Genomic DNA, 7808 nt, shown 5'->3' with positions numbered 1-7808 from the left:
TCTGGGACAACATGAAACACACCAACATTCACATTATAGGGGTCCCAAAAGGAGAAGAGAGAGAGAAAGGACCTGAGAAAATATTTGAAGACATAATAGCTGAAAACTTCCCTAACATGGGAAAGGAAACAGTCAACCAAGTCCAGGAAGCGCAGAGTCCCAGGCAGGATAAACCAAAGGAGGAACATGCCGAGACACATAGTAATCAGATTGACAAAAATTAAAGACAAAGGAAATATATTAAAAGCAACAAGGGAAAAATGACAAATAACATACAAGGGAACTCCCATAAGGTTATCTGCTGATTTCTCAGCAGAAACTCTGCAAGTCAGAAGGAAGTGGCATGATATATTTAAAGTGATGAAAGGGAAGAACCTACAGCCAAAAGTACTCTACCCAGCAAGGCCCTCATTCAGATTTGATGGAGAAATCAAAAGCCTTACAGAAAAGCAAAAGCTGAGAGAATTCAGCACCACCAGACCAGCTTTGCAACCAATGCTAAAGGAACTCCTCTAGGTGGGAAAGAGACTAGCAACTTAAAAAAAAAAAAAAATGGGAACAGCAAAACCAAAACCTACAATAGATACACACACAAAAAAGAAAAAGCAACCCAAACACAACACTAAAGATGGCCATCAAACCACAAGAGAAGAGAATAAAAGAGGAAGGGAAGAAAAAAGACCTACAAAAACAAACCCAAAACAATTAAGAAAATGGCAATAGGAATATCGATAATCACCTTAAATGTAAATATTAAATGTGCCAACCAAAAGACACAGACTGGCTGAGTAGATACAAAAACAAGACTGTATATATGCTGTCTACAAGAGACCCACCTCAGACCTAGGGACACATACAGACTGAAAGTGAGGGGATGGAAGAAGGTATCCCACACAAATGGAAATCAAAAGAAAGCTGCAGTAGTGATACTCATATCAGACAAAATAGACTTTAAAATAAAGACTGTTATAAGAGACAATGAAGGACACTACATAATGATCAAGGGATCGATCCAAGAAGAAGATATATGGGTGCACCCAACATAGGAGCACCTCAATATTTAAGGCAAATACTAACAGCCATAAAGGGAAAAATAGACAATAAAATAATAATAGTGGGGGACTTTAACACCCCACTTTCATCAATGGACAGATCATCCAGACAGAAAATCAATAAGGTAACACATGTCTTAAATGACACATTAGACCAGATGAACTTAATTGATATTTATAGAGCATTCCATCCAAAAGTAGCAGAATACACATTCTTCTCAAGGGCACAGGGAACATTCTCCAGGATTGGCCACATCCTGGGCCACAAGGCAAGCCTCGGTAAGTTTAAGAAAACTGAAATCATATCAAGCATCTTTTCCGATCACAATACTATGAGATTAGAAATAAACTACACAAGGGACTTCCCTGGTGGCGCAGTGGTTAAGAATCTGCCTGCAATGCAGGGGACATGGATTCAACCCCTGGTCCGGGAAGATCCTACATGCCATGGAGCAACTAAGCCCATGCGCCACAACTACTGAGCCTGCGCTCTAGAGCCCATGAGCCACAACTACTGAGCCTACGAGCCACAACTACTAAAGCCTGCATGCCTAGAGCCCATGCTCCGCAACAAGAGAAGCCACCACAATGAGAAGACTGCACACCACAATGAAGAGCAGTCCCCACTTGCCACAACTAGAGAAAGCCTGTGCACAGCAATGAAGACCCAATGCAGCCAAAAATAAATAAATATTAAATAAAAAAATTTTTTTAAAAAGAAATAAACTACAAGAAAAAAACTATAAAACAATGAACACGTGGAGGAACAACTAGAGAAAGCCCGCACACAGCAATGAAGACCCAATGCAGCCAAAAAGAACCTTTATCCAGACTCATCAAGAAAGGGAGAGGACTCAAATCAATAAAATTAGAAATGAAAAAGGAGAAGTTACAACTGACACCACAGAAATACAAAAGATCATAAGAGACTACTACAAGCAACTATATGCCAATAAAATGGACAACTTGGAAGAAATGGACAAATTCTTAGAAAGGTACAGTCTCCAAAGACTGAACCAATATGCTATTAAACAACCAATGGATCACTGAAGAAATCAAAGAGGAAATCTAAAAAATACCTAGAGACAAATGAAAACGAAAGCACAATGATCCAATACCTATGGGATGCAGCAAAAGCAGTTCTAAGAGGCAAGTTTACAGCAATAAAATCTTACCTCAGGAAACAAGAAAAGCCTCAAATAAACAACCTAACCTTACACTTAAAGCAACTAGAGAAAGAAGAACAAACAAAACTCAAAGTTAGTAGAAGGAAAGAAATCATAAAGATCAGAGCAGAAATAAATTAAATAGAGACAAAGAAAATATATGAATAGACCAATCACAAGCACTGAAATTGAAACTGTGATTAAAAATCTTCCAACAAACAAAAGCCCAGGACCTGATGGTTTCATAGGCAAACTCTATCAAACATTTAGAGAAGAGCTAACACCTATCCTTCTGAAACTGTTCCAAAAAAATTGCAGAGGAAGGAAAACTCCCAAACCCATTCTATGAGGCCACCATAATCCTGATACCAAACCCAGACAAAAATACCACAAAAAAAGAAAACTACAGGCCAATATCACTGATGAACATAGATGCAAAAATCCTCAACAAAATACTAGCAATCCAAACCCAACAATACATTAAAAGGATCATACACCATGATCAAGTGGGATTTATCCCAGGGATGCAATGATTTTTCAGTATCGGCAAGTCAATCAGTGTGATACACCACATTAACAAACTGAAGAATAGAAACTATATGATCATCTCAATAGATACAGAAAAAGCTCTTGTCAGCACCCATTTATGATAAAAACTCTCCAGAGAGTGGGCATAGAGGAAACATACGTCAACATAATAAAGGCCATATACAACAAACCTAAAGCTAACATCATACTCAATGGTGAAAACTGAAAACGTTTCCTCTAAGATCAGGAACAAGACAAGAATGTCCACCCACTCTCACCACTTTCAACATAGTTCTGGAAGTCCTAGCTACAGCAATCAGAGAAGAAAAAGAAATAAAAGGAATCCAAATTGGAAAAGAAGTTAAACTGTCACTGTTTGCAGATGACATGATACTATACATAGAAAATCCTACAGACGGTACCAGAAAACTACTAGAGCTCATCAATGAATTTGGTAAAGTTTCAGGTTACAAAATTAATACAAAGAAATCTGTTGCGTTTCTATACACTAACAATGAAAGATCAGAAGGAGAAATTAAGGAAACAATCCCATTTACCATTGCAACAAAAAGAATAAAATGCCCAAGAATAAACCTATCTAAGGAGACAAAACCTGTACTTTAAAAAACTATAAGATGCTGATGAAAGAAATCAAAGAAGACACAAACAAATGGAAAGATATACCATGTTCGTGGATTGGAAGAATCAATATTGTTAAAATGACTATACTACCCAAGGCAATCTACAGATTCAAGGCAATCCCTATCAAACTACCAATGGCATTTTTCACAGAACTGGTACAAAGAGTCTTAAAATTTTTATGGAGACACAAAAGACCCTGAATATCCAAAGCAATCTTGAGAAAGAAAAATGGAGCTGGAGGAATCAGGGTCCCTGACTTCAGACTATACTACAAAGCTATAGTCATCAAAACAGTATGGTACTGGCACAAAAACAGAAATATAGATCAATGGAATAGGATAGAAAGCCCAGAAATAAACCCATGCACCTATGGTCAATTAATCTATGACAAAGGAGGCAAGACTACACAATGGAAGAAAGAGACTCTTCAACTAATGGTGCTGGGAAAACTTGACAGCTACATGTAAGAAATGAAATTAGATCGTTCTTTAACACCATATATAAAAATAAGCTCAAAATGGATTAAAGACCTAAATGTGAGACTGGACACTATAAAACTCCTAGAGGAAAACATAGGCAGAACACTCTCTGACACAATCCACAGCAATAGTTTTTTCAATCCACCTCCCAGAATAATGGAAATGAAAACAAAAATAAACAAATGGGACCTAATTAAACTCAAAAGTTTTTGCACAGCAAAGGAAAAGCCCTTATGGTTATAAGGGCTTATGCTGACGGAGCGGAGCCAGCAGCGCCAGGATGGTGCTGCTGGAGAGTGAGCAGTCCCTGACGGAGCTGACCAGGCTCCTCCAGAAGTGCTGGTTGTCGGGCAGCGTGTTCATCACCCTGAAGAAGTATGATGGTCGAACTAAACCCATTCCAAGGAAGGGTTCTGTGGAGGGCTTTGAGCCCTCAGATAACAAGTGTCTGTTAAGAGCTACTGATGGGAAAAAGAAGATCAGCACTGCGGTGAGCTCCAAAGAAGTAAGTTTCAGATGGCTTATTCAAACCTATTGAGAGCTAACATGGATGGGCTGAAGAAGAGGGACAAAAGAGCACGAGTAAGAAGAGCAAAGCAGTGCAGTGAAGGGTACCAGATTTCCCGCTTTCACCAGCTAACCACTGAATTGCTACTTTTTGGTTTTTACTTTTGGCCACAAAGCTGGGTTTCTGATTCCCCTACAATAACTGTTTTCATGTGAGATTAGGGTCATTTTTGGATGGAAGAAGGGCTGTAGTGTTTACAGGGTAGTTACAAGAAGCCAGTTTATTTTAGATCTGGCTAAGTGGTCTGTGTTGTATGTTTGTATGTTTCTGGATAATAGTTTACGGTCTCTGTAGCCGTCTGTGAAGAGCACTGTATCATTAAACCTGTATTTATCAGCACTGACCATCTTTTATTCCCACCCCATAAAAAGTTTCTGGCAATAGCTCCTCATTCTGGAATGATGTGATTATGAATAGGCTTTAGGCCCTGTCTTATGGGTTACTGGAATTGAAAACCTGACAACTTTATAAAAAGTTGTGTTATTTCATGGGTATTTTTCCCAACTTGCTGTATAATTTTATCATCATAGTTCCTTTAGCAAATTTGAATGAGTTCTCATAGCCAAATGAGAGTTTGCTTAACCAAACTAAGGATAAGCCTATTACAAAATCAAGAATAAAGATTCCAAGTTAAAAAAACAAAACGAAAAGACAACCTACAGATTGGGAGAAAATATTTGCAAATGATGTGACCAAAAATGGATTTGTCTCCAAAATTTACAAACAGCTCATGAGGCTTAATATCATCAAAACAAACAACCCAATCAAAAAATGGGCAGAAGGCCTAAATAGACATTTCTCCAAAGAAGATATACAGATGGCCAAGAGGCATATGAAAAGATGTTCAACATCGCTAATTATTAGAGAAATGAAAATCAAAACTACAATGAGATATCACCTCACACCAGTCAAAATGGCTATCATCAAAAAATCCACAAACAATAAATGCTGGATAGGGTGTGGAGAGAAGGGAACCCTCCTACACTGTTGGAAATGTAAATTGATACAGCCACTATGGAGAACAGTATGGAGGTTCCTTAAAAAACTAAAAATAGAGCTACCATATGGCCCTGCAATCCCACACCTGGGCATATATCCAGAGAAAAACATGGTCCGAAAGGATGCATGCGCCATAATGTTCATTGCAGCACTGTTTACAATAGCCAAGACATGGAAGCAACCTAAATGTCCACAGACAGATGAATGGATAATGAAGATGTGGTACATGTATAGAAAGGAATCTTACTCAGGCATTAAAAAGAATGAAATAATGCGATTTGCAGCAACATGGATGGACCTAGAGATTGTCATACTGAGTGAAGTAAGTCAGACAGAGAAAGAAAAATATCGTGTGATATCCCTTATATGTGGAATCTAAAAAGAAACGATACAAATGAACTTACTTACAAAACAGAAACAGACTCACAGACTTAGAGAACAAACTTATGGTTACTCGGGGGAAGGCTGGGGGGAAGGGAGAGTTAGGGAGTTTGGGATCAACATGTACACACTGCTATATCTAAAATGGATAACCAACAAGGATCTACTGTATAACACAGGGAACTCTGCTCAATGTTATGTGGCAGCCTGGATGGGAGGGGAGTTTGGGGGAGAATGGATACATGTATATGTATGGCTGAGTCGCTTTGCTGTGTACCTGAAACTATCATAATATTGTTAAGCGGCTATACTCCAATATAAAATAAAAAGTTAAAAAGAAACAGACTCACAGACATGGAAAACAAACTTATGGATACCAAACGGGAAGGCCAGGGAGGCGGGGTGGATAAATTAGGAGTTTGGGATTAGCAGACACACACTACTATATATAAGATAGATAAACAACAAGGTCCTACTGTATAGCACAGGGAACTATGTTCAATATCCTGTAATAAACTATAATGGAAAAGAATCTGAAAAAGAATATATATATGTGTGCATGTAACTGAATCACTTTGCTGTATACCTGAAACACTATAAATCAACTATACTTCAATAAGTCACTTACCCACTCTTAGCCTCAGTGAGTTTGCAAAAGTATTTTGCTTGTGGCCTCAGTAGGTAAGTCAGGTTGGAAAAAAAGGGCTAAGCACCAGTTTCTGTCCCAAACGCCAGCACAGAGTTGTGCCACTATTGCTCCAAATACTTAACAAGTTAAGGATAACTCCAGGGAATTAAACGTAGGAGAAAAAATTGAAAACTCACAGTATGACTCAATTTATGTAATGCACAGAACAAGGGAAACTAATCTATAGTGTTAGAATTCAAGACAATAGCTACCCTTATGGGGAGTAGTAGCCTGAAGGAGGACTTTGGGGAGTGATGGTCCCATTCTTTTTTTTTTTTTTTTTTTTTTTTTTTGCCATGCTGTGCAGCATGCGGGATCTTAGTTCCCCGACCAGACATCAAACCCATGCCCCCTGCAATGGAAGTGCAGAGTCTTAACCACTGGACCACCAGGGAAGCCCCCCATTCTGTTTCTTGATCTGGATACAAAATACACAGATGGGTTCACTTTGTAAAATTTTGGTGAGCTGTACACTTAGGATTTGTGCCCTCTTCTGAATGTGTCATACTTTTCTTTTTAATAAATTTATTTATTTATTTATTTTTGTCTGCTTTGGGTTTTCGTTGCTGCGTGCGGGCTTTCTCTAGTTGCGGCAACCAGGGGCTACTCTTCATTGCGGTGCGTGGGCTTCTCATTGCAGTGGCTTCTCTTGTTGTGGAGCACAGGCTCTAGGCACGCGGGCTTCAGTAGTTATGGCATGTGGGCTCAGTAGTTGTGGCTCGTGGGCTCTAGAGCGCTGGCTCAGTAGTTGTGGCACACAGGCTTAGTTGCTCCATGGCATGTGGGATCTTCCCAGACCAGGGATCAAACCCATGTGCCCTGCACTGGCAGGCGGATTCTTAACCACTGCACCACCAAGAAAGTCCTTGTCATACTTTAACTTACAAAAAATTTTAAAGATTTTGCACAGCAAAGGAAACCATCAACAAAATGAAAAGACAGCCTACTGAATGGGAGAAAATATTTGCAAATGACATGACCGATAGGGCTTTATATTCAAAATATATAATCAGGGACTTCCCTGGTGGTCCAGTGGTTAAGACTCCATGCTCCCAATGCAGGAGGCCTGGGTTCAATCCCGGGTCAGGGAACTAGATTCTGCATGCCGCAGCTAAGAGCCCACATGCCATGACTAAAGATTCCGCATGCTGCAACAAAGATCTTGCACGTGGCAACAAAGATCCCATGTGCAGCAACTAAGACCCAGCACAGAGAAAGGAAGGAAGGAAGGAAGGAAAGGAGGAAGGGAGGGAGGGAGGGAGGGAGGGAGGGAGGGAGGGAGGGAGGGAGGGAGGGAGGGAGGGA

The 7808-nt window shown here is 39.6% G+C and overlaps 1 pseudogene; it reads left to right on the top strand.

The window, feature by feature from the left end:
- The first annotated feature begins 4125 nt into the window (after nt 1–4125).
- Nucleotides 4126–4475, top strand: LOC112062317 (signal recognition particle 14 kDa protein-like; annotated as a pseudogene).
- Nucleotides 4476–7808: the final 3333 nt, after the last annotated feature.

This window comes from Physeter macrocephalus, chromosome 21 (assembly GCF_002837175.3).
Source record: "Physeter macrocephalus isolate SW-GA chromosome 21, ASM283717v5, whole genome shotgun sequence".
In the NCBI taxonomy this organism is placed as follows: Eukaryota; Metazoa; Chordata; class Mammalia; order Artiodactyla; family Physeteridae; genus Physeter; species Physeter macrocephalus.
The sequence above is the reverse complement of the archived record's forward strand: the minus strand, read 5'-3'. Positions and strand labels throughout refer to the sequence as shown.